General features: G+C 51.9%; 1 protein-coding gene across 5 annotated transcripts in view; it reads left to right on the forward strand.

Moving 5' to 3' along the window:
- Positions 1 to 5,809: 5,809 nt before the first annotated feature.
- The window catches only part of fhip1b (FHF complex subunit HOOK interacting protein 1B), a 100,467-nt gene continuing 78,889 nt past the window's right edge, over positions 5,810 to 27,387 (forward strand). For 3 of the 5 annotated variants that reach the window (XR_011342366.1, XM_069892272.1, XM_069892277.1), the window contains exon 1: positions 5,846 to 5,899. The gene's annotated coding sequence lies outside the window, so the exon portion shown is untranslated. Of the gene's footprint in view, positions 5,900 to 13,397; positions 15,272 to 27,387 lie in introns of those variants that run through there. The other 2 variants (XM_069892274.1, XM_069892273.1) reach the window with 2 other exon arrangements.

Here is a 27,387-nt window from a genome sequence, read left to right on the forward strand (position 1 = left end):
TGCAAGAAGTGGAGCAAGAATTTGAATGGCTGCAACATGAAGAAGTAATTGAACAGGTCGACTATTCACCATGGGCTGCACCTATTGTGGTGGTGAAGAAACCGATTGGCTCCATACCACTGTGGGTTGATTTCTCAACTGGTCTGAATGCAGCATTGGACACCCATCAATACCCACGGCCACTGCCTGTTAACTACTTCGCGAAACTGAATCATGGAAAATGGACACAGCAGAGGCCCATCTACAGGTGGAGGTTAATACCGAATCCAGGCCCATCTACAGGTGGAGATTAATACCGAATCCAGGCCCATCTACAGGTGGAGGTTGATGCCAAATCCAGGCCCATCTATAAGTCGGGGGGTTGATGCCGAATCCAGACCCATCTACAAGTGGAGGTTGATGCCGAATCCAGGCCCATCAATGGGTGGAGGTGGATGCCGAATCCAGGCACATGTACAGATGGAGGTTGATGCCGAATCCAGGCACATTTACAGATGGAGGTTGATGCCGAATCCAGGCACATTTACAGGTGGAGGTTGATGCCAAATCCAGAGAATCGATAATTATTAACAGGCACTGTGGACTGTTCAGATACCCCTCGGCTACCATTCGGAGTGAAGACTGCTCCAGCGATCTTCCAACCAATCAGAGACACAATGCTGAATGGTGTTCCAGGAGTTGTAGGGCACCTAGATGATATCCTGGTCATGGGAGCAGATAGTCGAGAATTGTTTGTCTTGATTGTGTTTTGTCCTGCATCAGAGAGCACGGTTTCCGAGTGTGTCCAGAAAATGCACATTTTTCATGAAGTCAGTGAGATATCTGGGTTTCATCATTGATGAACATGGATGACGGCCGGATCCACAAAACTCTGATACTATCCGCCCATGCCTACACCCACAGATGTGACCATGCTACGTTCTCAGTCACTACAGTTCATTTCTGCCGGAGGTGCAGAATCTCCGTGATCCACTCAACAAGCCCCTTAATAAGGGCAGCAAATGGAAATGGGCATCAAAATGTCAACAGTCGTTCAATCACGTTAAGATGATGCGAAACTCAAACATTCTTCTGACGTCCTACGATCCCAACTTGGAGATAGTCGTAATTCAGATGCATCAGAGTCTGGGGTGGTTGCAGTCATTTCTCACACATTCTCAGATGGGAATCAGAAGGCCAGAGCGCACACAGTGCATTCTCTAACCGCCGCAGAGCGTAACTACGGACACATTGAAAAGGAGTCTCCAGTAATTGTTTTTGCGGTGAAGAAATTCCATAAAATGCTCTTTGGATGGCAATTCACTCTTCTGACAGATCATAAACTGCTATTAGCAGTATTTGGTTCAAAGAAAGGAATTCCAATTTACACAGCAATCTGTCGGCAAAGATGGGCAACCATGCTGCTTGGGTACGATTTCAACATTAAATACCTGTGACCACAAGTATCGGACAAGCTGACGCATTGTCATGGCTCATCAGCGAACAGGAAACAGAGCCAGTAGATATTCTAGTCGCGGAACTCTCGGTAGAGGCAGAGGTCAACCAGGTATTCAAAGATGTTATTAACTCACTGCTGGTCACAGCAGAAAGAGTCAAACAACCCACGAGCGTCGACAAGAGATAATGCGTTACCATTGTTCAGGGTGGCCAAGAACTTGTCCACGAATGGAAATCCAGCCACTCTTCAAAAGATGAGAATCGTTGGCATCACTCATGCCTGTCTTTAGTTTGGAGAAAGGATTGTGATTCCCAAAGATCTACAATCAACAATCCTCAAACAGTTTCACAGGGGACATCCTGGAACCAATCGAAGGAAAGCACTTGCATGAAGCTATGTTTATTGGCCTCTGATGGACGACCAGATTGAACAACTGACACCGTCATGTATCCGATGTGCCTCGGCTGCGAAATTCCCTGTTAAGATGAATCTATATTCCTGGCCAGAACCAAGCGGGCCATGGAATCATCTTCATATAGGTGATGCAGGACCAATTAATGGGCAGTACCACCTAATCACAATGGACGCATACTCCAAATGGCCAGAGATATCGAAGTAGCCCGACCAACTGCATCGGCTACAATCATGGAACTCAAGTCCATGTTCAATCGCTTTGGTTCTCCTGTAACATTAGTTTCAGACAATGGGACACAATTCATGGCAGCCGGCTCCGATTATTTTGCAAGCAGTGTGACATCATGCATATTCGCTCACGTCCACATCATCCTCAGTCCGATGGACAAGCAGAATGTTTTCTGGATACGGTCAAACAAGCTCTGAACAAGGCAAAGGGAGAGGGTCCAATGGAGGAGAGCCTGCAGACATTACAGTTAAATTACAGGATTGCTCCAAACCCACCAACTCCAGCATTTCACCTGCTGAAAACCTTTGGTAAGAAAATACGAGCACCACATGACGTCATATTTCCACAAAGAATCTGGACCAAGAGATTATGAGATGGAACAACCATCCAATTGCCGGCATGGATCCAAAGAAAGCATGTTGCATGATGATCAATGTGTGTTGGTGTGGAAATACAGAGACAAGTCAGATGTACAGGAGCTGGGGAGAATCCGAAGGAAAACTGGAGATGTTCTCTACCATGTACAAGTTGGACCAGACAGATGGACCAGATGTGACAACCAATTGTGACCAACACAATGCAACCTCGCTGAAACAATACCTGCACAACTCAGTCTGGATCCCCTGTTGGACACATTTGAACTTCAGAAACCATTGAACCACCAATCACACCCATCACCCTGAAACAAGCCTCTACCCGCTACATCACTGGAATCCGTAAGGAAATCTCAAAAAGTTCGGAGACCATTGAAGCCCTTCCATGTGGATCCCAGACTCCACTCATACGAGAAACCAGCTCCAAGGGAGAGGTGCTCGGACACCCTAAACAGAGCGACCCCACAGGAGTGGGTGTTATCAGTTCTCGGGACTTGAGCTATCAATCCAGTCACGTGTGTGTGAAAGAGAGGACTCGCAAGAGTTCCCTCGGGATGTAGAGCATGTAAATACTATAAATAGTTCTCTAATTGTAAATATTGTTCTTTGGATGTGGGAAACACTGGACCTGTTGTTTCCCTCTGGGCCTAATGAGGTGGAAGCTAGTATTCCACAAAACATGTGTACAGCACAAACACTCGGCACATTTGCACCTGACGAAGGGCCCAGGCCCGAAACATTGGACACCCTTCACTTCCTGTGGATGCTGTGTGACTTGCTGAGTTTCTCCAGCATGTTTGTGCACTGACTGCCCTTGACTCCAGCATCTGCAGACTTCCCCGTTTAACTCGAACATGGAGAGATGCTGTACCCTGCTGGAAATGTTGGGAATTACACATCAAGGTGAACTCCGGCACACTACCATATAATCCCCAGGACCCCCTGTAAACACTGACACACTTCTTGGGATCCCTTGTAAATACCAACACACTCCACAGGATCACCTGTAAACACTGACACACACCCCATGAACCCCCTGTAAACACCAACAAGGGTAGGGTCTGGGTGCAAGGGTAGGGTCCAGGTGCAAGGGTAGGGTCCGGGTGCTGGGGAATGGTCCGGGTGCAAGGGTAGGGTCTGGGTGCTGGGGAATGGTCCGGGTACAAGGGAAGGGTCTGGGTGCAGGGGAAGGGTCCGGGTGCTGGGGAATGGTCCGGGACCCCCTGTAAACACTGACACACTCCACGGGATCCCCTGTAAGCCATTGTGGAATAAATGTCATTGAGGTTAAGCTTGCAGATGATATGATTATAGGTGAAGGAGCAGGTAATGGGGAAAGAGAGAGGCTCCAGCGAGACTGATAGATTAGAAGAATGGGCAAAGAGAGGGTGACATGGTTGGCGTAGCGGTTAGCACAATGCTGTTACAGCGCCAGTGATAGGGAATGGGGTTCAAATCCCCAGCTGTCTGTAAGGAGTTTGTACGTTCTCCCCTTCTCTGCGTGGGTTTGTCCCAGGGGTTCCAGTCTCCTCCCACCCTCCAAAATGTATTGGGTAGCACGGACTCACGTCCATGAAAGGCCTGTTACCGTGCTGTATGTCTAAATTAAAATTTACAATATAGAATTTAAATTTAAGTGGCAAATGAAATACCGTGTTGGAGAGTGAATGATCGTACATTTTGGCAGAAGGAATAAAAGGGCCGACTATTATTTGGATGGGGTGAAAATTCAATATTTGGATGTGCAAAAGGACTTGAGATCCTCGCGCAGGACATCCACAAAATTAACCTCCAGGTTGAGTCGGTGGTGAAGAAGGTGAATCCAATGTTGACGTTCATATCTAGAGGGATGGAATATAAGAGCAGGGATGTGATGTTGAGGCTTTAAAAGGCAGTGGTGAAGCCTCACTTGGGGGAAGGAGATGGTTTTGGGCACCTTATTTAAGAAAGGATGTGCTGGCGTTGAGGAGGGTTCAGAGAAGATTCACAAGATCTTGGACTGAACTCCTCAGAGTTCAGAAAATTGAGGGCAACTTTAGAGAAGCATTTTGAATGTTGAAAGGCCTGGTCAGAGTAGATGTAGGAAGGTTGTTTCCCATGTGGGAAAGACTCGGTCAAGAGGCCACAACTTCAGGATTGAAGTGTATCCACTTAGAACAGAGATGGGGAGGAATTTCTTCAGCCAGAGGGTGGTGAATCTGTGGAATTTACTACCACAGGCAGTTGTGGAGGCCGAGTCATTAGGCAGAGATTGATGGGTATCAAAGGTTATGGGGAGCAGGCTGCGGAGTTGGGCTGAGTGATGGAACTCATGATGGAACAGCAGGGCAGAGCTGATGGGATGAATGGTCTACTTCTGCTCCTATGTCTTATAGCCTAATGGGTGGGCGGGATGTGCAGGGGTAGGGTCCGGCTGCAAGGGTAGGGTCTGGGTGCAGGGTAAGGGTCCGGGTGCTGGGGAATGGTCTGGGTGCAAGGGTAGGGTCCGGGTGCAGGGGAAGGGTCCGGGTGCTGGGGAATGGTCCAGGTGCAAGGGTAGGGTCCGGGTGCAGGCGAAGGGTCCGGGTGCTGGGGAATGGTCCGAGTGCTGGGGAATGGTCTGAGTGCTGGGGAATGGTCCGGTTGCAAGGGTAGGGTCCGGGTGCAAGGGAAGGGTCCGGGTGCTGGGGAATGGTCCAGGTGCTGGGGAATGGTCCGGGTGCAAGGGTAGGGTCTGGGTGCAAGGGTAGGGTCCAGGTGCAAGGGTAGGGTCCGGGTGCTGGGGAATGGTCCGGGTGCAAGGGTAGGGTCTGGGTGCTGGGGAAGGGTCCGGGTGCAAGGGAAGGGTCCAGGTGCAGGGGAAGGGTCCGGGTGCTGGGGAATGGTCCGGGTGCAAGGGTAGGGTCTGGTGCAAGAGTAGGGTCCAGGTGCAGGGGAAGGGTCCGGGTGCTGGGGAATGGTCCGGGTGCAAGGGTAGGGTCTGGGTGCAAGGGTAGGGTCCGGGTGCAGGGGAAGGGTCTGGGAGCTGGGGAATGGTCCGGATGCAAGGGTAGGGTCCGGGTGCAGGAGAAGGGTCCGGCGGGTGCTGGGGAATGGGATGAGGATGATTACTAGTCCAGCACAGACTAGATGGACCGAAGGACATGTTTCTGCTTTGTGTGGTGCTATCCTGTAACCGTGTAAGGCATCCTGTATCTTTATTGACGTGAACCCGCTCTGTGGTTCCCATGGACCGAGTGGGCGCCAGGAGAACGCAGGGTCTCCACGGGCACGTGGTCCCGCCTCCCTCCTGCCGCGCGTCACTTGCTTCTGATTGGTTAGACTCGGTGCTCTTCAAATTGGAAACGTGGGGCGGGGCGACTGCACTGGGGCACTGCGCGATGACGTCACATGCTGTCAATGACGGCGCTGCGCGTTGACGTCACATGTTGTCAATGGCGGCGCTGCGGATCGGGGACACTGAGGGTAAGTGAGGGAACGAGCGACACCCGATCTCCGGACCCCGACCGACCCCGGACCCCCCACCGCAGCCCCCTCTCCGGACAGGGACTTCCCCCCCCCCCCAACCCTGACCCCAGTCCCAGCTCCGACCGCAGTGCCCTGGTGAGTCCCCAAGCCCCCACCCGACACACCCCTGACTCCTGACCTCAATCCTGGACACAGACCTTTGACCCCAGCCCCCCCCCCACCAAACCCTGACCCCAGTCCCAGCTCTGAACTAGACCCCAGCCCCCCCCAAACCCTGACCCCAGTCCCAGCTCTGAACTAGACCCCAGCCCCCCCCAAACCCTGACCCCAGTCCCAGCTCTGAACTAGACCCCAGCCCCCCCCACCAAACCCTGACCCCAGTCCCAGCTCTGAACTAGACCCCAGCCCCCCCAAACCCTGACCCCAGTCCCAGCTCTGAACTAGACCCCAGCCCCCCCCAAACCCTGACCCCAGTCCCAGCTCTGAACTAGACCCCAGCCCCCCAAACCCTGACCCCAGTCCCAGCTCTGAACTAGACCCCAGCCCCCCCCAAACCCTGACCCCAGTCCCAGCTCTGAACTAGACCCCAGCCCCCCCCACCAAACCCTGACCCCAGTCCCAGCTCTGAACTAGACCCCAGCCCCCCCCAAACCCTGACCCCAGTCCCAGCTCTGAACTAGACCCCAGCCCCCCCAAACCCTGACCCCAGTCCCAGCTCTGAACTAGACCCCAGCCCCCCCCACCAAACCCTGACCCCAGTCCCAGCTCTGAACTAGACCCCAGCCCCCCCCAAACCCTGACCCCAGTCCCAGCTCTGAACTAGACCCCAGCCCCCCCCAAACCCTGACCCCAGTCCCAGCTCTGAACTAGACCCCAGCCCCCCCCAAACCCTGACCCCAGTCCCAGCTCTGAACTAGACCCCAGCCCCCCCAAACCCTGACCCCAGTCCCAGCTCTGAACTAGACCCCAGCCCCCTCCCACAAACCCTGACCCCAGTCCCAGCTCTGAACTAGACCCCAGCCCCCCCCACAAACCCTGACCCCAGTCCCAGCTCTGAACTAGACCCCAGCCCCCCCCACCAAACCCTGACCCCAGTCCCAGCTCTGAACTAGACCCCAGCCCCCCCCAAACCCTGACCCCAGTCCCAGCTCTGAACTAGACCCCAGCCCCCCCAAACCCTGACCCCAGTCCCAGCTCTGAACTAGACCCCAGCCCCCCCAAACCCTGACCCCAGTCCCAGCTCTGAACTAGACCCCAGCCCCCCCCAAACCCTGACCCCAGTCCCAGCTCTGAACTAGACCCCAGCCCCCCCCAAACCCTGACCCCAGTCCCAGCTCTGAACTAGACCCCAGCCCCCCAAACCCTGACCCCAGTCCCAGCTCTGAACTAGACCCCAGCCCCCCCCAAACCCTGACCCCAGTCCCAGCTCTGAACTAGACCCCAGCCCCCCCAAACCCTGACCCCAGTCCCAGCTCTGAACTAGACCCCAGCCCCCCCCACAAACCCTGACCCCAGTCCCAGCTCTGAACTAGACCCCAGCCCCCCCCACAAACCCTGACCCCAGTCCCAGCTCTGAACTAGACCCCAGCCCCCCCCAAACCCTGACCCCAGTCCCAGCTCTGAACTAGACCCCAGCCCCCCCCAAACCCTGACCCCAGTCCCAGCTCTGAACTAGACCCCAGCCCCACCAAACCCTGACCCCAGTCCCAGCTCTGAAATAGACCCCAGCCCCCCCAAACCCTGACCCCAGTCCCAGCTCTGAACTAGACCCCAGCCTCCCCCAAACCCTGACCCCAGTCCCAGCTCTGAACTAGACCCCAGCCCCCCCCACCAAACCCTGACCCCAGTCCCAGCTCTGAACTAGACCCCAGCCCCCCCCAACCCTGACCCCAGTCCCAGCTCTGAACTAGACCCCAGCCCCCCCCAAACCCTGACCCCAGTCCCAGCTCTGAACTAGACCCCAGCCCCCCAAACCCTGACCCCAGTCCCAGCTCTGAACTAGACCCCAGCCCCCCCCCAAACCCTGACCCCAGTCCCAGCTCTGAACTAGACCCCAGCCCCCCCCACCAAACCCTGACCCCAGTCCCAGCTCTGAACTAGACCCCAGCCCCCCCAAACCCTGACCCCAGTCTCAGCTCTGAACTAGACCCCAGCCCCCCCCAAACCCTGACCCCAGTCCCAGCTCTGAACTAGACCCCAGCCCCCCCAAACCCTGACCCCAGTTCCAGCTCTGAACTAGACCCCAGCCCCCCCCACAAACCCTGACCCCAGTCCCAGCTCTGAACTAGACCCCAGCCCACCCAAACCCTGACCCCAGTCCCAGCTCTGAACTAGACCCCAGCCCACCCAAACCCTGACCCCAGTCCCAGCTCTGAACTAGACCCCAGCCCCCCCCAAACCCTGACCCCAGTCCCAGCTCTGAACTAGACCCCAGCCCCCCCCAAACCCTGACCCCAGTCCCAGCTCTGAACTAGACCCCAGCCCCCCCAAACCCTGACCCCAGTCCCAGCTCTGAACTAGACCCCAGCCCCCCCCAAACCCTGACCCCAGTCCCAGCTCTGAACTAGACCCCAGCCCCCCCAAACCCTGACCCCAGTCCCAGCTCTGAACTAGACCCCAGCCCCCCCAAACCCTGACCCCAGTCCCAGCTCTGAACTAGACCCCAGCCCCCCCCAAACCCTGACCCCAGTCCCAGCTCTGAACTAGACCCCAGCCCCCCCAAACCCTGACCCCAGTCCCAGCTCTGAACTAGACCCCAGCCCCCCCAAACCCTGACCCCAGTCCCAGCTCTGAACTAGACCCCAGCCCCCCCCAAACCCTGACCCCAGTCCCAGCTCTGAACTAGACCCCAGCCCCCCCCACCAAACCCTGACCCCAGTCCCAGCTCTGAACTAGACCCCAGCCCCCCCCAAACCCTGACCCCAGTCCCAGCTCTGAACTAGACCCCAGCCCCCCCCAAACCCTGACCCCAGTCCCAGCTCTGAACTAGACCCCAGCCCCCCCAAACCCTGACCCCAGTCCCAGCTCTGAACTAGACCCCAGCCCCCCCCAAACCCTGACCCCAGTCCCAGCTCTGAACTAGACCCCAGCCCCCCCCAAACCCTGACCCCAGTCCCAGCTCTGAACTAGACCCCAGCCCCCCCAAACCCTGACCCCAGTCCCAGCTCTGAACTAGACCCCAGCCCCCCCCAAACCCTGACCCCAGTCCCAGCTCTGAACTAGACCCCAGCCCCCCCAAACCCTGACCCCAGTCCCAGCTCTGAACTAGACCCCAGCCCCCCCCACAAACCCTGACCCGTCCCAGCTCTGAACTAGACCCCAGCCCCCCCACAAACCCTGACCCCAGTCCCAGCTCTGAACTAGACCCCAGCCCCCCCCAAACCCTGACCCCAGTCCCAGCTCTGAACTAGACCCCAGCCCCCCCCAAACCCTGACCCCAGTCCCAGCTCTGAACTAGACCCCAGCCCCCCCCAAACCCTGACCCCAGTCCCAGCTCTGAACTAGACCCCAGCCCCCCCAAACCCTGACCCCAGTCCCAGCTCTGAACTAGACCCCAGCCCCCCCCACCAAACCCTGACCCCAGTCCCAGCTCTGAACTAGACCCCAGCCCCCCCCAAACCCTGACCCCAGTCCCAGCTCTGAACTAGACCCCAGCCCCCCCAAACCCTGACCCCAGTCCCAGCTCTGAACTAGACCCCAGCCCCCCCAAACCCTGACCCCAGTCCCAGCTCTGAACTAGACCCCAGCCCCCCCCAAACCCTGACCCCAGTCCCAGCTCTGAACTAGACCCCAGCCCCCCCCAAACCCTGACCCCAGTCCCAGCTCTGAACTAGACCCCAGCCCCCCCAAACCCTGACCCCAGTCCCAGCTCTGAACTAGACCCCAGCCCCCCCCAAACCCTGACCCCAGTCCCAGCTCTGAACTAGACCCCAGCCCCCCCAAACCCTGACCCCAGTCCCAGCTCTGAACTAGACCCCAGCCCCCCCCACAAACCCTGACCCCAGTCCCAGCTCTGAACTAGACCCCAGCCCCCCCCACAAACCCTGACCCCAGTCCCAGCTCTGAACTAGACCCCAGCCCCCCCCAAACCCTGACCCCAGTCCCAGCTCTGAACTAGACCCCAGCCCCCCCCAAACCCTGACCCCAGTCCCAGCTCTGAACTAGACCCCAGCCCCACCAAACCCTGACCCCAGTCCCAGCTCTGAACTAGACCCCAGCCCCCCCAAACCCTGACCCCAGTCCCAGCTCTGAACTAGACCCCAGCCCCCACCAAACCCTGACCCCAGTCCCAGCTCTGAACTAGACCCCAGCCCCCCCCACCAAACCCTGACCCCAGTCCCAGCTCTGAACTAGACCCCAGCCCCCCCCAACCCTGACCCCAGTCCCAGCTCTGAACTAGACCCCAGCCCCCCCCAAACCCTGACCCCAGTCCCAGCTCTGAACTAGACCCCAGCCCCCCAAACCCTGACCCCAGTCCCAGCTCTGAACTAGACCCCAGCCCCCCCCCAAACCCTGACCCCAGTCCCAGCTCTGAACTAGACCCCAGCCCCCCCCACCAAACCCTGACCCCAGTCCCAGCTCTGAACTAGACCCCAGCCCCCCCAAACCCTGACCCCAGTCTCAGCTCTGAACTAGACCCCAGCCCCCCCCAAACCCTGACCCCAGTCCCAGCTCTGAACTAGACCCCAGCCCCCCCAAACCCTGACCCCAGTTCCAGCTCTGAATAGACCCCAGCCCCCCCCACAAACCCTGACCCCAGTCCCAGCTCTGAACTAGACCCCAGCCCCCCCAAACCCTGACCCCAGTCCCAGCTCTGAACTAGACCCCAGCCCCCCCCAAACCCTGACCCCAGTCCCAGCTCTGAACTAGACCCCAGCCCCCCCCACAAACCCTGACCCCAGTCCCAGCTCTGAACTAGACCCCAGCCCCCCCAAACCCTGACCCCAGTCCCAGCTCTGAACTAGACCCCAGCCCCCCCCAAACCCTGACCCCAGTCCCAGCTCTGAACTAGACCCCAGCCCCCCCCACCAAACCCTGACCCCAGTCCCAGCTCTGAACTAGACCCCAGCCCCCCCCAAACCCTGACCCCAGTCCCAGCTCTGAACTAGACCCCAGCCCCCCCCAAACCCTGACACCAGTCCCAGCTCTGAACTAGACCCCAGCCCCCCCCAAACCCTGACCCCAGTCCCAGCTCTGAACTAGACCCCAGCCCTCCCCACCAAACCCTGACCCCAGTCCCAGCTCTGAACTAGACCCCAGCCCCCCCCAAACCCTGACCCCAGTCCCAGCTCTGAACTAGACCCCAGCCCCCCCCCCAAACCCTGACCCCAGTCCCAGCTCTGAACTAGACCCCATCCCCCCCTAAACCCTGACCCCAGTCCCAGCTCTGAACTAGACCCCAGCCCCCCCCCAAACCCTGACCCCAGTCCCAGCTCTGAACTAGACCCCAGCCCCCCCCAAACCCTGACCCCAGTCCCAGCTCTGAACTAGACCCCAGCCCCCCCCAAACCCTGACCCCAGTCCCAGCTCTGAACTAGACCCCAGCCCCCCCAAACCCTGACCCCAGTCCCAGCTCTGAACTAGACCCCAGCCCCCCCCACAAACCCTGACCCCAGTCCCAGCTCTGAACTAGACCCCAGCCCCCCCAAACCCTGACCCCAGTCCCAGCTCTGAACTAGACCCCAGCCCCCTCCCACAAACCCTGACCCCAGTCCCAGCTCTGAACTAGACCCCAGCCCCCCCCACAAACCCTGACCCCAGTCCCAGCTCTGAACTAGACCCCAGCCCCCCCCACAAACCCTGACCCCAGTCCCAGCTCTGAACTAGACCCCAGCCCCCCCCAAACCCTGACCCCAGTGCCAGCTCTGAACTAGACCCCAGCCCCCCCCAAACCCTGACCCCAGTCCCAGCTCTGAACTAGACCCCAGCCCCCCCCACAAACCCTGACCCCAGTCCCAGCTCTGAACTAGACCCCAGCCCCCCCAAACCCTGACCCCAGTCCCAGCTCTGAACTAGACCCAAGCCCCCCCAAACCCTGACCCCAGTCCCAGCTCTGAACTAGACCCCAGCCCCCCCCACAAACCCTGACCCCAGTCCCAGCTCTGAACTAGACCCCAGCCCCCCCAAACCCTGACCCCAGTCCCAGCTCTGAACTAGACCCCAGCCCCCCCCAAACCCTGACCCCAGTCCCAGCTCTGAACTAGACCCCAGCCCCCCCCACAAACCCTGACCCCAGACCCAGCTCTGAACTAGACCCCAGCCCCCCCCACAATCCCTGACCCCAGTCCCAGCTCTGAACTAGACCCCAGCCCCCCCCAAACCCTGACCCCAGTCCCAGCTCTGAACTAGACCCCAGCCCCCCCCAAACCCTGACCCCAGTCCCAGCTCTGAACTAGACCCCAGCCCCCCCCACAAACCCTGACCCCAGTCCCAGCTCTGAACTAGACCCCAGCACCCCCAAACCCTGACCCCAGTCCCAGCTCTGAACTAGACCCCAGCCCCCCCCCACAAACCCTGACCCCAGTCCCAGCTCTGAACTAGACCCCAGCCCCCCCAAACCCTGACCCCAGTCCCAGCTCTGAACTAGACCCCAGCCCCCCCCAAACCCTGACCCCAGTCCCAGCTCTGAACTAGACCCCAGCCCCCGCCACAAACCCTGACCCCAGTCCCAGCTCTGAACTAGACCCCAGCCCCCCCAAACCCTGACCCCAGTCCCAGCTCTGAACTAGACCCCAGCCCCCCCCAAACTCTGACCCCAGTCCCAGCTCTGAACTAGACCCCAGCCCCCCCCACAAACCCTGACCCCAGTCCCAGCTCTGAACTAGACCCCAGCCCCCCCCACAAACCCTGACCCCAGTCCCAGCTCTGAACTAGACCACAGCTCCCCGATCCCAAACCTGGCCACAACTCCTTGTCCCTAACCCTAACCCTCAACCCTGACCCCAGACCTTCAATCCCCCAGACCCCTGTCCATAGCCTCCCAACACCCCTCCACCCCCCCGCGGCCACGACCCCAGACCTCCACCCTGACCACAGTTCCCTATCTCCAACGCTGGCCTGTAAACCCATTCCCTGATATATTCCGATACAGCCTGATTCCTGTTCCCAGATTCCGGTCGCGACCCATCTGTAAACCCCACCCCGACACCATTCGCATTTCGACTGCCAGCACCTCCTACCTGATCTTGACCTTGATCCCAAATCCCATTTCCCTATCCAATTCCCTTCCACATTGCCAATTCCTGTCTGGATCCTAGTCCCTGTTTCCAATTACGATTCCTATTTTCTGACTCCAGACACCGATCCCACTCCCTGAACCCTGTCAACTGTCCCAGACCTCAATCCCAGGTACCCTAACCTAATCCCCGATCCCAGTGTGGATTTCAGAACCCTTGCCTCAATCCCCATCCTCCAGTTTCTGACCCCAGCCTTCCATCTTGGACTTCAGTTTTGTGTTCTCCACCCTTCCCCTGCTCTCTCCACCTACAATTCCTGATTTCACATTTCATCCAGGCCCTTCTGCCCATGATGTTGAGCTGATCTATCCTGGGGCCCTCACGTCGATGCAATCATGCAGAAGACTCACCAGCACCTGCATTTCATTTGGAACAACTTTCCAGTCCATGATCTCAATTACCCTGAATTATTTTCCTGGTTCCAGCCCAAATCCTAGTTCCTGAACCTATTCCCATATTCTGAATCCTGATATCAGTCCCTGATCCCAGATGATCATTGTCCCTGGCTCCCATTTTCAGATCCCAGTGGGAAATGTGTATCTTTTGATTTTGCATTGTGAAGCGTGACTGTGTTCTGCATTGATTGTTGGGCTGTGTGATCTCACTGCTGTGCCTTCCAAGCATGGAGTTTTCACACCTTGCAATTTAAATCTGACTTCTCCCAGTTCAATGAAAGGTCACTGACTGAAAACATTGACTGTTTCCTTCTGTACAGAGGCTGCCTGACCTGAGCATTTCCACCATTTAAAGTTTCCATTTCCATTTCCAATGTTAGCTTTTTGAGCTCCTTGAGTCTGTTCAGCAGATAACAGCAGATCTGTGAAACGATTTGGGATATCCCCTGCCTTAACCCTTTGAATCTGCATGCAAAAAGAAATACACCTAGATTTATACAAAATAAAACTGGCTATGCTCACTCCAGGCAGTCCCCATGACGGGGCAGTGTGTAGAAGCAGAATGATGGCTGCTGGTCTTTCCTTTGGATGGATCAACGATATTTTTTCACATGAGGAAGACCCATTGGACCTTCGAGTCTATGCTGGCTCTCGGAGGATGTCCACAATCCCATTTCCTTCTGTACTTTTCTGACACCAGATGTCTCCCATTTGGTCATTCACACCTCCCTCCCATTCAGATCTGTGGCGGGGTGGGGGGGGGGGGGAATCCAGAGCACCCGTGGGTGACCCTCTCTCTCTCACACACACACCCACCCCCCGGAGGTCAGAATCGAACTGGGTCTCTGTGTGGCACAGTATCACTTGTTCTTGTTTTCCCCCACCCTAGAGTAATACACTTTGCTGTTGCTCACAGCCAGCTCTCTCAAAGCAGTAATGAAATAGTCATAGAACATTCCAGCACAGAGCAGTCCCTTCAGCCCACGATGTAGTGCCGGCCAGTGGAAACCTACTCTACAACAGCAAACCCTTCCCTACTGCATACCAAAACCCACCATTTTCTTCCAGTTGTGTGCCTGACTAAGAGTCTTTTGAATGTCCCTATTGTACCAGCCTCCACCACCAACCCTGGCAATGCATTCCTGGCACCCACCACTCTGTGTAAAAACACTTTGAACTTTCCTCCACTCATCTTAAACAGATGCCCTCTGATTTTTGCAACTGTCACCCCAAGAAAGAAGTACTGGCTGTCCATACTATGCTCTTCCTAATCTTGAATATCTGGATTGATACCTCACATCCTTCATCACTCCAAAGAGGAAAAACCCTAGCTCTGTCAACCTAGAAAATAATAACTGAGAGTGGTAAACCTACCATTGGCCAGAAAAGTCAGTGAGATCTTTCCAACTCCTCTCAGACCTGAATTTATAGTTGCAACTCAAGTACTGGTAGTGCATGCTCCATTAGTCCTCCTTCTCAATGCAGTCCCCATCCAAACTACCCCTCCAGATGCATGGCAGATCCTCAGTACTGTCCGTCTGACAGTGTGGCACTCTGCTTCTGATAATGCAGCCCCTCCAGTAGTGCAGCTGTTTGCAGGCGGTGTGTAAGAGTTTGCAGTGAAACCATCTGCTCAGCAAAGCATGACCAAGCATCCTCCTGCTGCACCCACCCTATGGCTCGTGCTTGAGCTGTCCCTCAGTGCGGGAGGGGTTGGCACGTTGAAACAAGCCCCGCAGGTGAGATGTATGAATTTTAAAGCAGTAACTTTGTACGTTTCCCAAAACTCTTGTGTTCCTCCTCACTGCGTGCGGTGGCTTTATGGGGTAGGAGCAGGGCAGTCGTGAATGATCACCACTCAGGTGATCATTGATCTTCAGAACAATTGATTGTAGAATTGAGTAGAAACTTTCCAAGCCTTTCCCTGGGAGACTAACTTACCAAAGTAATGTGTGTGACAGGTGATTGCACAGAATCACAACCTGGTGGAGGAACCTTTGCTCCTTTGATGCAATGTCTTGCACCTTTGACCTTTGAAGCTTCTGTGGAAGACCAGAGTGGTTGGTGCCTTCATTCCTTCCTGCTTAGCACACATGATGGTAGCACTAAGTCACAAGCTGCCTTCCGAAGTAAAACACCAAAGTCTGCAGATACCATGGTTGAAGTAAAAACGCAAAGCTGGAGAAACTCAGCAGGTCAAACAGTTCACTTGGCAGAGATAAAGATACAGATCCAATGTTTTGGGCTTGAGCCCTTCATCAAGGTACACAAGCTGCCTTCATCCTGAGATCTGTGAATATATAATTTGCCAATTTAATTAACAAACATCGAACATGATATCATAGTGTGGGGAGCGTCTGTGCAGTTTGTACTCTGCGTTATCATCGATGTCACCTGAATTTGTAATTGGCCCACCCTGCACAAGGTAATCCTTTCCAGTTGTGCTCATGGTCTGGGACTGGAATCTCTGCTTCCTCCCCTGATATTGCTTGCTTCAGGAACCCAAACCAAACAATACCATTGGCACACATTTTTGTTTTACAAACTTTATTCAAAACAACATTACAAGACACAAACCACAACATAGAGCTGCAATTAAAAACCACCATTAACATGTGGTAACAAAACTGCAAGAAGCAGTAATCACTGCCGCCTCTCTATTTCACAGTTTTACACGCCAAATTAAAACATGATTTTCATCATCAACTGTACACACGATTCCCTAGGGGACTCCCCCTGTTACCAATGCGACATTACTGTACGAGCCCCAAGGGAGGTTGGTTAACCAGACAGATCGAGGGGGAATCCATCAGTGAAATTTAGGATGCTCTCTTAACAGGATTGAGGTGAACTAGTTATCTAGAGCATCCATTCTCAACAGGGTCCCTATGCTCACACCACCCTCACAGCACATTTAAGTAAAACCCTTGTTTTCTTTTCTCCTCACATTACAGAAATGTTTTTATATTTTTTATGTAGTTGGTAGGAGAGACCCAACCCCAACCCACCAATTTTCCCCTGCAACCGTGTCTGCCTGTCCCGCACCAGACTTGTCAGCCACAAACGAGCCTGCAGCTGACGTGGACTTTACCCCTCCATAAATCTTCGTCCGCGAAGCCAAGCCAAAGATAAAGTACAAGTCTGACCTGCTGAGTTTCTCCAACATTGTGTTTTTACTTCAACCATAACAAGTTGGAAGTGAACAGAGAACAGGAACAGGTCCATCATCCTCTGTCTGTGCTGAACATGATGTCCAAATGAAACTGCACCTAATAGATATTCCTCCATCCCCTTTCATGTTCATGGGTCCATCTTGAAGTCTCTTAAATGCTACTATTTAATCTGCACTGCTCCGGGCAACCCATTCCAGGCACCCTCCACACTCTGTGTAAAACATTCCCCATACCTTAGAACCGTAGAACAGCACAGAAACAGCCCTTTGGCCCTTTTCGACTGTGCTGAACCATTTTTTTCTGCCTAGTCCCACTGACCTGCACCCAATCCATAGCCCTCCATATCCCTCCCATCCATGTACCTGTCCAAATTCTTCTTAAATGTTAAAAATGAGCCCATATTCACCACTTCAGCTGGCAGCTCCTTCCACACCCCCACCACTCTCTGTGAGGAAATTCCCCCTCATATTCACTCTTAACCCATGTCCTCTGGTTTGTATCTCACCTGCCCTCAGTGGAAAAATCCAACCTACATTTACTCTGTCTATCCCCCTCATAAATTTAAATACCTCGATCAAATCTCCCCTTATTCTTAAATTCATCTTTTAGTGTGTGTTGCCTGGGGATAAGATTCTGACTGTTCACTCTATCGATGCCCTACATAATTTTATAAGTCTCTGTCAGGTCACTCGTCAGCATCCTAGAGTTGTTGGATTGCGGATCAAGATATCATCAATCTATTACCCTTTCCAAACTTCAGTCGCTTCTCCCAAAAACTTTGCTCATTACCCAGTTTGAAGGATGGACTCCATTTTTAGGCAGGGGGCTCCCCACAACAATCCCACCCCAGCCTGACCTTGTTCTCCGTCCACCCCACCCCAAGCCCTGTCCCAGCCAGAGGGTATTGAAGCTTGTTATTGCTCCAAGTGCTGTTGTGGGTAATCGGACACTGAAACATATGGGAGTGGCACTTGACAGCACAAGTATGGACAAGAGAGGTGTGGAGGGTGATGGGCTGGGTGCGGGTCAATGGGTCTAGTGGGAGAAAGTGTTCAGCATGGACTTGAAGGGCTGAAATGGCCTTTTTCTGTGCTATAAAATTATATGGTTTAAGTCCTCGGGCTGCATTTACAGTCTCTGAGAGTCTGGCAGGAGGGCTACTGTGCAGACTGGGGAGGGAGAGGCATTACTTCAACATTCCCAGTCAGTGCCAGAAATATGGAAATGTCTTTTTTTATCTGGAGAACTGTTTTATCAGTGAAGGGACTTGAGGGAATCCCTGGCAATCTGACAGATTATGGTGAGATGTTTGGCATCCAGTGTAAACTACCACAGAGTTTGTTGCAGAATTTATTCTCCAGCTGGGGGAGATTTCAATTCCAAAAGGCAAGTCAGTACAATTGCAATGAAATTGAAAAAGGTGTATAGGTGGCGTTAGATGGAAAGGTGGGCTTCAGGTGAGGCAGGGTCCGAGCTGGGCAGTGATGTGTACCGACTGCTTGAGCGCCAGGGTGAGGAAAGGCAATAATTTTAAACAGCACTATAAAATCTTTGCTTCACTTGAATATAGATACATAATTCCCTGAAAATGATGGCACAGGAGGTAGGATTGTAAAGAGAGCTTTTGGCACATTGCCTTTGTGAATTAAAGTATTTACAGGATGTTATGTTGAAGTTGTATATGACATGGGTGAGGCCAAATTAGGCATTTTGCATATAGTTTTGGTCACCTAACTCCAAGAAGGCTATCAATCGGATTGAAAGGGTGCAGAGGAGATTTACAAGGATGCTGTCACGGCTTGAACTGAGTTACAGGAAAAGTTAAACAGGTTAGGACTTATTCCCTGGAGTGTAGAAAAATGAAGGGAGATTTGTTTGAGGTAGGCAAAATGATGATAGGGATAGATAGAATAAATGCAAGCAGGATTTTTGCATTGAGGTTGTGTGAGACAAGAGCAATAAAACATGGGTTAAGGGTGAAAGGGGAAATGTTTAAAGGAATCAGGGGAGTTTCTTCACACACAGAGTGGAGGGGGTGTGCAACGAGCTCCCAGCTGAAGTGGTGAATGTGGCCTCGCTGACATTGAAGAAAAATGTGGATGGTACATGGATGGGAGGGTTATGGAAGGTCATGGAATGGGATCAGGTCAATGGGACGAGGTAGAGGAGGATATGGTCTGGGTGCAGGTCAATGGGACAAGGCAGAATAATTGACTAGAAGGGCTGAAAGGGCTGTTTCTGTGCTGTGGTTCTCAACAAAAGAGAAAACTGGTATGCTGACATCCTAAGAATGAGCAGTGCAGTGTTCTTACAGTGCCAGTAACCAGGGTTTGAACCTGGCGCTGTCTATAAGAAGTTTGTACGTTCTCCTTGTTTCTCCAGGTGCTCCCGTTCAAAATGTACCAGGGTTGTTGATCAATTGGGGTGTTTGGGTGGCACGGGCTCCAAGGCCAGAAGGGGCTGTTACTGTGGGTGTATGTCTACATTTAAACTTGGCAGCCACTGAACTACATTCAAAATGCAGTCTTTGGTGAAACATTGCGGCCAAGATACTTTGAATAGTAAGAATATCAGATCATCTATTTTTAGTGGTTAGTGAGTCACAGAATATTAGCCCCAGAACATTGCCAGCCAATCTTTCTTGGTCAGGTGAGTGCTGAGGGGAGCTTGGTTTGACATTTCATCCAAAAGACATGGGATCCACGGAGCCTTGGCTGTGAGGATTCAGAATTGGCTTGCCTGCAGAAAGCAGAGGGTCATAATAGTTGGAACATATTCTGCCTGGAGGTTGGTGACTGGTGGAGTTCCACAGGGATCTATTCTGGGACCCCTACTCTTTGTGATTTTTAAAAAAATGATTTCATTGAAGAATTAGAAGGATGGGTCAGTAAGTTTGTGGATGACATGAAGGCAGGACGAGTCGTGGATGGTGTAGAAAGTTGTCATAGGTCTCAAAAAAGGATATCGACAGAATGCAGAGTTGGGCGGAGAAGTGGCAGTTGAATGTGAGGTGATGGATTTTGGAAGGTGGAACATGAAGGTGGTGTACATGGTTAATGGCAGGATTCTCAACAGTGTGGAAGAACAGAGGGGTCTTGGGGTCCAAATCCACAGATCTGCCAAGATTGCTGTGCAGGTTAATTGGGTAGTTAAGAAGGCTTATGGTATGCTGGTTTTTATTAGTTGGGGATTGAGTTCAAGAGCTGTGAGGTTATGATGCAGCTCTATAAATCTCTGGTGAGACCATACTTGGAATGTTGTGCTCAGTTCATAGTGCATAGTACATAAGAAGGAAGGGAAACAAGCAGAAGAGATATGGAACAGATGGAAATTAAGGAGGAGGAGGTGATTGCTGCCTTAGAGCGAATAAAGGTAGATAAATCCCCAGGGCCTGATAGGATATTCCCTCCGGCCTTGAGGGAGACGTGTAGAAATTGCAGGGGGCCTAACAGATATATTCAAAATGTCCTTAGCCATGGGTGAGGTGCCAGAGGATTGGAGGAGAGCTCATCTTGTCCCATTGTTTAAAAAAGGTTCCAAAAGTGAACCAGGAAATGATAGGCCAGTGAGTAGTAGGTAAATTATTGGAAGGAGTTCTGAGAGATAGGGTATATAGGTATTTGGACAGTCATGGGCTGATTAAGGACAGTCAGCATGGCTTTGTGCGTGGTAGATTGTGTTTAATGAATCTTGTAGAGTTTTTCGAGATTACCAGGAAGGTAGATGAGGGAAGGGCTGTGGATGTTGCCTACCTGGACTTTAGTGAGGTCTTTGACAAGGTCCAACATAGGAGGTTAGTTCAGAAGGTTCAGACACGAGATATTCATAGAGGGATTGTAAACTGGATTTGAAATTGGCTGTTTGGGAGAAAACAGAGAGTGGTGGTGGATGATGCTTCTCAGATTGGAGCCCCTGTGATGAGTGGTTTGCCTCAGGGATCCGTATTGGGTCCATTGTTGTTTGTTGTCTATATCAATGATCTGGATGATAATGTGGTCAATTGGATAGGCAAGATTTCTGATGACACTAAGGTAGGAGGCGTTGTGGACAGTGAGGAAGATTTTCAAAGCTTGCAGAGGGATCTGGACCAACTGGGAGAATGGGTCAGAAAATGGCAGGTGGAGTTTAATGCAGACAAGTGTGAGGTGATGCATTTTGGAAGGACAAACCAAGGTAGGACATACACAGTAAATGGTCGGGCACTGAGGAGTGTGGAGGAGCAGAGAGATCTGTGAATACAGATACATTGTTCCCTTAAGGTGGCATCACAGGTGGACAGGGTTGTACAGAGAGCTTTTGGAACCTCACCCTTTATAAATCAAAGTATTGAGAACAGGAGTTGGGATGTTATGTTGAAGTTGTTTAAGACATTGATGAGGCCAAATTTGGAATATTGTGGGCAGTTCTGTTCACCGAACTACAGGAAGGATATCAATAAGATTGAAAGAGTGCGGAGATTTACTAGAATGTTGCTGGGTCTTCAGGGGTTGAGTTACAAGGAAAGATTAAACAGGTTAGGACTTTATTCTTTGGAGCGAGGAAGAACGAGAGGAGTTTTAATCGAGGTTTACAAGATTTTGCAAGGTATAGACAGAGTGGATGTGAGTAGGCTTTTTCCACAGATTGGTGGGGGGGGGGGAAGATAAATACGGGGTCATAGTTTTAAGTTGAAAGGGGAAAGGTTTAGGGATAAAGTTTTTCACTCAGAGTGGTGGGAGTATGGAACGAGCTGCCACCTGATGTGGTGAACGTGGGCTCACTTGTGTGCTTTAAGAAAAAATTATAGGTACATGGATGGGAGAGGGCTGCAGGTTATGAAATGGGAGCAGGTCAGTGGGTCTAGGGTGATGATGGTTAGCACAGACTAGAGGGGCTGAATAGCCTGTTTTCCGTGCTGTAGCATTCTATAGTTCTGGTCATCTCATTGCATGAAGGATATAGAACAAAGAACTTATCCCTCCCACAGTGACCCCCTCAATACTGCCCCTCCCACAGTGTGACCCCCCTCTTAGTAATGCCCCTCTACAGTGACCCTCCCCTCAGAACTGCCCCTCCCACAGTGACCCCCCTCAATACTGCCCTTCCCACAATGACGCCCCTCAATACTGCCCCTCCCACAGTGTGACCCCCCTCTGTACTGCCCCTCCCACAGTGACCCCCCTCAATACTGCCCCTCCCACAGTGTGACCCCCCTCAATACTGCCCCTCCCACAGTGACCCCCCTCAATACTGCCCCTCGCACAGTGACCCCCCTCAATACTGCCCCTCCCACAGTGACCCCCCTCAATACTGCCCCTCGCACAGTGTGACCCCCCCCTTAGTAATGCCCCTCTACAGTGACCCGCCCCTCAGAACTGCCCCTCTGTGTGTGACCCCCCTCAGTACTGCTCCTTCCACAGTGTGACCCCCCACTAATTATTTCTCCTCCCTCAGTGTGACTCCCCACACCCTTAGTCCTGCCCCTCCCAACAATGCAGCACCCCTTGCTACTGAGTCTCCCGTAAAGTAGTTCTCCTTCGATACTGTTCTCTGTTAGTGCGGCATTCCCTTGGTACTGCAGTCACCATGTCAGTGGGAATTGTTGCTCATTTCTCTGGTGTGGGACTTGATTCTCTGTCCTTCAGGTTTTCTATCACACTGTTCTGCAGTGCAGCTTATTGCTGTGCCACTTTGTTTGCCACAGTGCTCCCGTGGGCTCTGAACTATTTTGGTTAAGACTCAGTGCAACACCAGCAATGGTTTTCTGTGTCACAGCGTTGAAGTTCAGTCCCATTGATTTGCCCTGGTGTGGGTGGCTGGGGCTGAGCAGCCCCACCTCTGCCTTCGTTGCAGTGACTCACTGTTGAATTGCAGCAAGCTGGGAGGGGCAGGCACTGATCTGCTGTGAAGTATTGATTGTACCTGGTGCAGTATTCATGTGCATTTGGGCTGAGCTGTGTACGAATGCTTCAGAGCCAGTGGTGCAGTCACCACAGGCGGATGCAGAAGCTGTTGAAAATATTCAGATGGTGAGTCTCAAAACAGTCAAATAAACAGCTTGGTGTGGGCTGCTGGACAACTGGCGACCCACTAAATAGGCGAGTAAATGACCCATGTTGCATTACTGGGTGAGCCGTTTGCACTGGACCATGAATTGTGGATCTAAGTGGGGTGGGGGGGGGGGGGGGGGCAACCTCCAGTGGTGACGTCCCGAGTAACATATTACGTAGTTGCAGAGCAGTGAAATCGTAATGGGAATAAAGCACATAAAGATCATAGGGAAAATCTACTGCAGTAAGCTTCAGACTGTCCAAACTTTGGACAAACCCACAGAGCAGCTTGTCTTTATTCCCTAATATTAGAGTATAACAACTATTTACATAGCATTACATTGTATTAGCTATTATAAGTAATCTTGAGATGATTTAAAGTACAGGTATGTGCTAACAGCTCCACCGCTGCCCTGTGAAATATAACTGCACTGATATTAAAACTACCAGACTGATGCAGGCACTAACGTCACTAATAATGTCCGATTAAGCGGTTTGGCCATTCGCACTGCAGCTGAGTCAACTCGGCCAGACTCTGATACAACCCCCTATCAGGTATCAGAGCCTGGTTGATTTTTACCCCAACCCCGCTTGGGGACATTCATATTGCCAGGTGACCCACCAAATGACCTGGTTCAACTCGCATTATTTGGCAGTGTGAACTGACATCCCTCTCCCGTTGCCTGGTGTGGGCAACTGCAAGGTGATCAAGGAATATGCGATGCTGGGGTCCAGGGCAATACATTAATGTAAAAACATGATGCTGGAGAAATTCAGCAGGTCAAACAGTGTCCTTCTGAAGAGAAGGCGGGGACGGGGTACTGAACTTTAAGATCAGCCATGATCTCGTTGAATGGCGGAGCAGGCTCGAAGGGTCGAATGACCTACTCCTGCTCCTATCTTCTATGTTTCTACATAGCCATGTTTTGGGCTTGAGGCCTTCATCAAGGTATGAGCAAAATGTAGACAGGGTGATTTGGAAGGCATATGGTATGCTGGCCTTCATAAATCATAGTGTAGAGTATAGGAGCTGGGAAGTGATGCTGCGGCTGTTTAAGGCATCGGTGAGGCCAGGTTTGGAGTACTGGGCTCACTTCTGGTCTCCAAATTATAGGAAGGATATAGATAAGGTGGAGAGGGTGCAGAGAAGATTTACAAGGATGTTGCCTGGCTTACAGCATCTGGATTACAGGGAGAGATTAAGGAGACTGGGACTTTATTCACTGGAACATAGATGACTGAGAGGGGATTTGATAGAGGTATTTAAAATTCGGAAAGGAATAGATTGACTTGATGTAAATAGTCTCTTTCCCCTGAGAGCAGGTGAGGTTGGAACAAGAGGGCATGAATTAAGGGTAAGGGGGCAAAACTTTAGGAGAAATATTAGAGGATGCTTTTTCACTCAGCGAGTGGTGGCAGAATGGAATGATCTTCCAAAAGACATAGTTGCGGCAGGGTCCCTTCTATCATTTAAGAGAAGGTTGGATGTGTACATGGAGGTGAGGGGTTTGGAGGGTTATGGGTGGAGAGCGGGAGGGTTGAACCAATGGAATTGTTCAAGTGAACTGGTGCAGACTCGAAGGGTCGACATGGCCTGTTTCCGCACCGTAAACGGTTATATGGTTAATTCACCTCTCAGCCTTTTTTGCTCCAAAGAGAAAAACCCCAGCTCTGCTACTCTTACCTCATAAGACACGTTCTCCAATCCAGGAAACATCCTGGTAAATTTCCCCTGCACCCTCTCCTGGTTAAGGAGTGAGAGGGGGAGACGGTAGACTACCCCTGTGACCACAAGAAATGCTGCACTTACACACACACCTCTTCCCTCACCACTATTTGGGGCCCCAAACAGCACTTCATCTGTGAATCTGCATGGGTCATCGAGTGCATCTGCTGCTCTTGATGTGACCTCCTCTACGTCAGGGAGACTGTTCGCTGACTGGAAGATCGTTTTGTTGAGGACTTTCATTCTGTCCACTGCAACAGAGGATAAAAGAGAAGGTGATAGATGAGTAAGAGCTGGATAAAAAAAGAGGGAGGGATTTTAAAAGATTTACGGTGAGAAGTTGGTTGAGTAGGAAAAAAAGTTTAGTTACAGAGGGGAGTTGTGAAAGAGTTGAGTTAGAGTTAGTGGAAGAAATTAGAGTTTTAAAAGAAAAGGAATAGGGTTCGAGTGAGCTGTTATTGTTCGGGGGAGCTACCGAAGTAGTTAGAGTTGAGTGAGGGTTAGAAAAATAGCTAAAGTTCAGAGGGGCTGGTAGAATAGTTAGTTATTGAGAGAGTAGATTTAGGGAAATCGAGAAGATGGAAGGTAAGAAAAGGAATTGCTCCTCTTGTATGACATGGGTGATTGGGGAAACTGGCAGAGACCCCAGGGACTTCATATGTGAGAGGTGCATCCAGCTTCAGCTCCTAAATGAATGGGTTGCAGAATTGGAGCTGGAGCTGGATGGGCTGAGTACCATTCAGGAGACCAAGGGGGTTATTAGAGAGTGGCTGTAGGGATAATGTTATACTTCAGAATCGGGAGGAGGGTAGTTGGATTACGGTCAGGAGGAAAGGTATTAGACAGAGTAGGGCATCTTCCTGAAGAACAAGTATGCCGCTTTGGCTCCTGTTGTGGGATTTGACTTACCGGGGACGATTTGTAGTGATCAGGTCTCCGGCTTGGAGTCTGGTCCTATGACTAAAAAGGGACAGGATTAGAGGAAGCTCAGGGTTGTGATGGGGATTCTATAGTTAGGGGTACAGATAGAAAGTTCCATGGAGATCAAATATCTTGCTTCCCTGGTGCAAGGGTATGGGATATTACAGATCGAGTCCATGGAATATTGAGAAGGGGAGGGAGAACAGCCAGATGTCGTGGTCCATGTGGGGACCAATGTCGTGGGGAAGAAGGGTGTGGAGGGAGAGCTAGGAGCAAGGTTAAAGGATAGGACCTCCAGGAGAGCAATCTCAGGATTGCTACTAGTGCCACGTGCAGGTGAGGTAAGAAATAGAAAGATAGTGCAGGAGGGAGGGCTTTAGATTTGAGGATAATTGGGCAACATTCCAGGGAAGGTGAGAACCATTCCGGGGTGGATGGTTTGCATCTTAACTGGAAAGGGACAAATATTCTTGCAGGTAGGTTTGTTAGTGTGGCTCCAGTGGGTTTAAACTAGATATGAAGGGGGAGGGGAACCAGAATGAAAGAATAGATGTAGAGCAAAAGCATGAAATTGAAAGACAGGGAAGTTGTATGCACCATTAGTCATCAACGGAGAGCAAAAGAAGGAGAGTTTCTTAAGTGTATTTAGTTCAATGCTCGGAGCATTGTGAGAAAAGGAGATGAGCTTAGAGGATGGATAGATACTTGGGATTATGATGCGGCAGCCATTAGTGAAACAAGGCTGCAGAAGGGGTGTGATTGGCAACTAAATGTACCAGGCTTTTGTTGCTTCAGGTGTCACAGAATAGGGGAATGGTAACACTTATGGGGATGTATTATAGAGCATCTAATATGGAGGAACAAATTTGTAAGGAAATAGCAGATATTTGTAGGAAGCACCAGGTTGTGATTGTGGGTGATTTTAACTTTCCACAGATTGATTGGGACGCCCATACTGCAAATGGGTTGGATGGTTTGGAGTTCGTTAAATGTGTGCAAGATAGTTTTCTACATCAATATATAGAGGTGGCAAGTAGAGAAGGGGCAGTGTTGGATCTGCTATTCGGAAATGAGATTGGTCAGGTGTGTGTTGGGGAGCTCAGAGATCACCATACTATGGGTTTCCAAATAATTATGGAGAAAGATAGGTCTGGACCCAGGGTGGAGATTTTTGATTGGAGAAAGGCTAATTTTGAGGAGATGAGAATGGATTTGGCATAAATTGCTTTATGAGAAGAATGTACAAGGAAAATGGAGGGCATTCAAAGGTGAAATTTTAAGGGTATAGAGATGGTACGTTCCTGACAGGATGAAAGTAAAGGCTAGGTTTTAGGGAGCCTTGGTTTTCAAGGGCTATTGGAAATATGGTTCAGAAAAAGAAAGGGGTGTACAAAAAGTCTAGACAGCATGAAGTAAATGATGTGTTAGAGGAATAGAAAGAATGTAAGAAGAATCTTAAGAAGGAAATGAGAAAGGCTAAGAGGAGATATGAGGTTGCTTTGCCAAGTAAGATGAAAATAAATCCAAAGGATTTCTACAGATATATTAGGAACAAAAGGATAGTGAGGGATAAAATTGGTCCCCTGGAGGAGGATGAGAGTGGACGGCTATGCATGGAGCCAAAGGAGATGGGGGAGATTTTGAACAGTTTTTTTTCTTCAGTATTTACTAAGGAGAAGGATATTGATCCAGTGTAAAGTAAGGGAAATAATTTGGGACGTTATGGGGCTTTTAAAGAAAATAAAGGTGGATAAGTCTCCAAATCCTGACAAGGTATTCCTTTAGACCTTGAGGGAGGTTGGTGTAGAAATAGGGGCTTTGATGGAGATATTTAAAATGTCATTAGATGGGAATGATGTCGGAAGATTGGGAGGTAGCTCATGTTCCACTGTTTAAAAAAGGTGCTAGGAGTAAATCTAATAATTCTAGGCCTGTAAGTTTGATGTCAGTGGTGGGTAAGTTGATGGAAAGTATTTTTAGAGACCGTGTATAGCAATATTGGATAG

This window comes from Narcine bancroftii, chromosome 7, assembly GCF_036971445.1.
Source record: "Narcine bancroftii isolate sNarBan1 chromosome 7, sNarBan1.hap1, whole genome shotgun sequence".
Taxonomy (NCBI): domain Eukaryota; kingdom Metazoa; phylum Chordata; class Chondrichthyes; order Torpediniformes; family Narcinidae; genus Narcine; species Narcine bancroftii.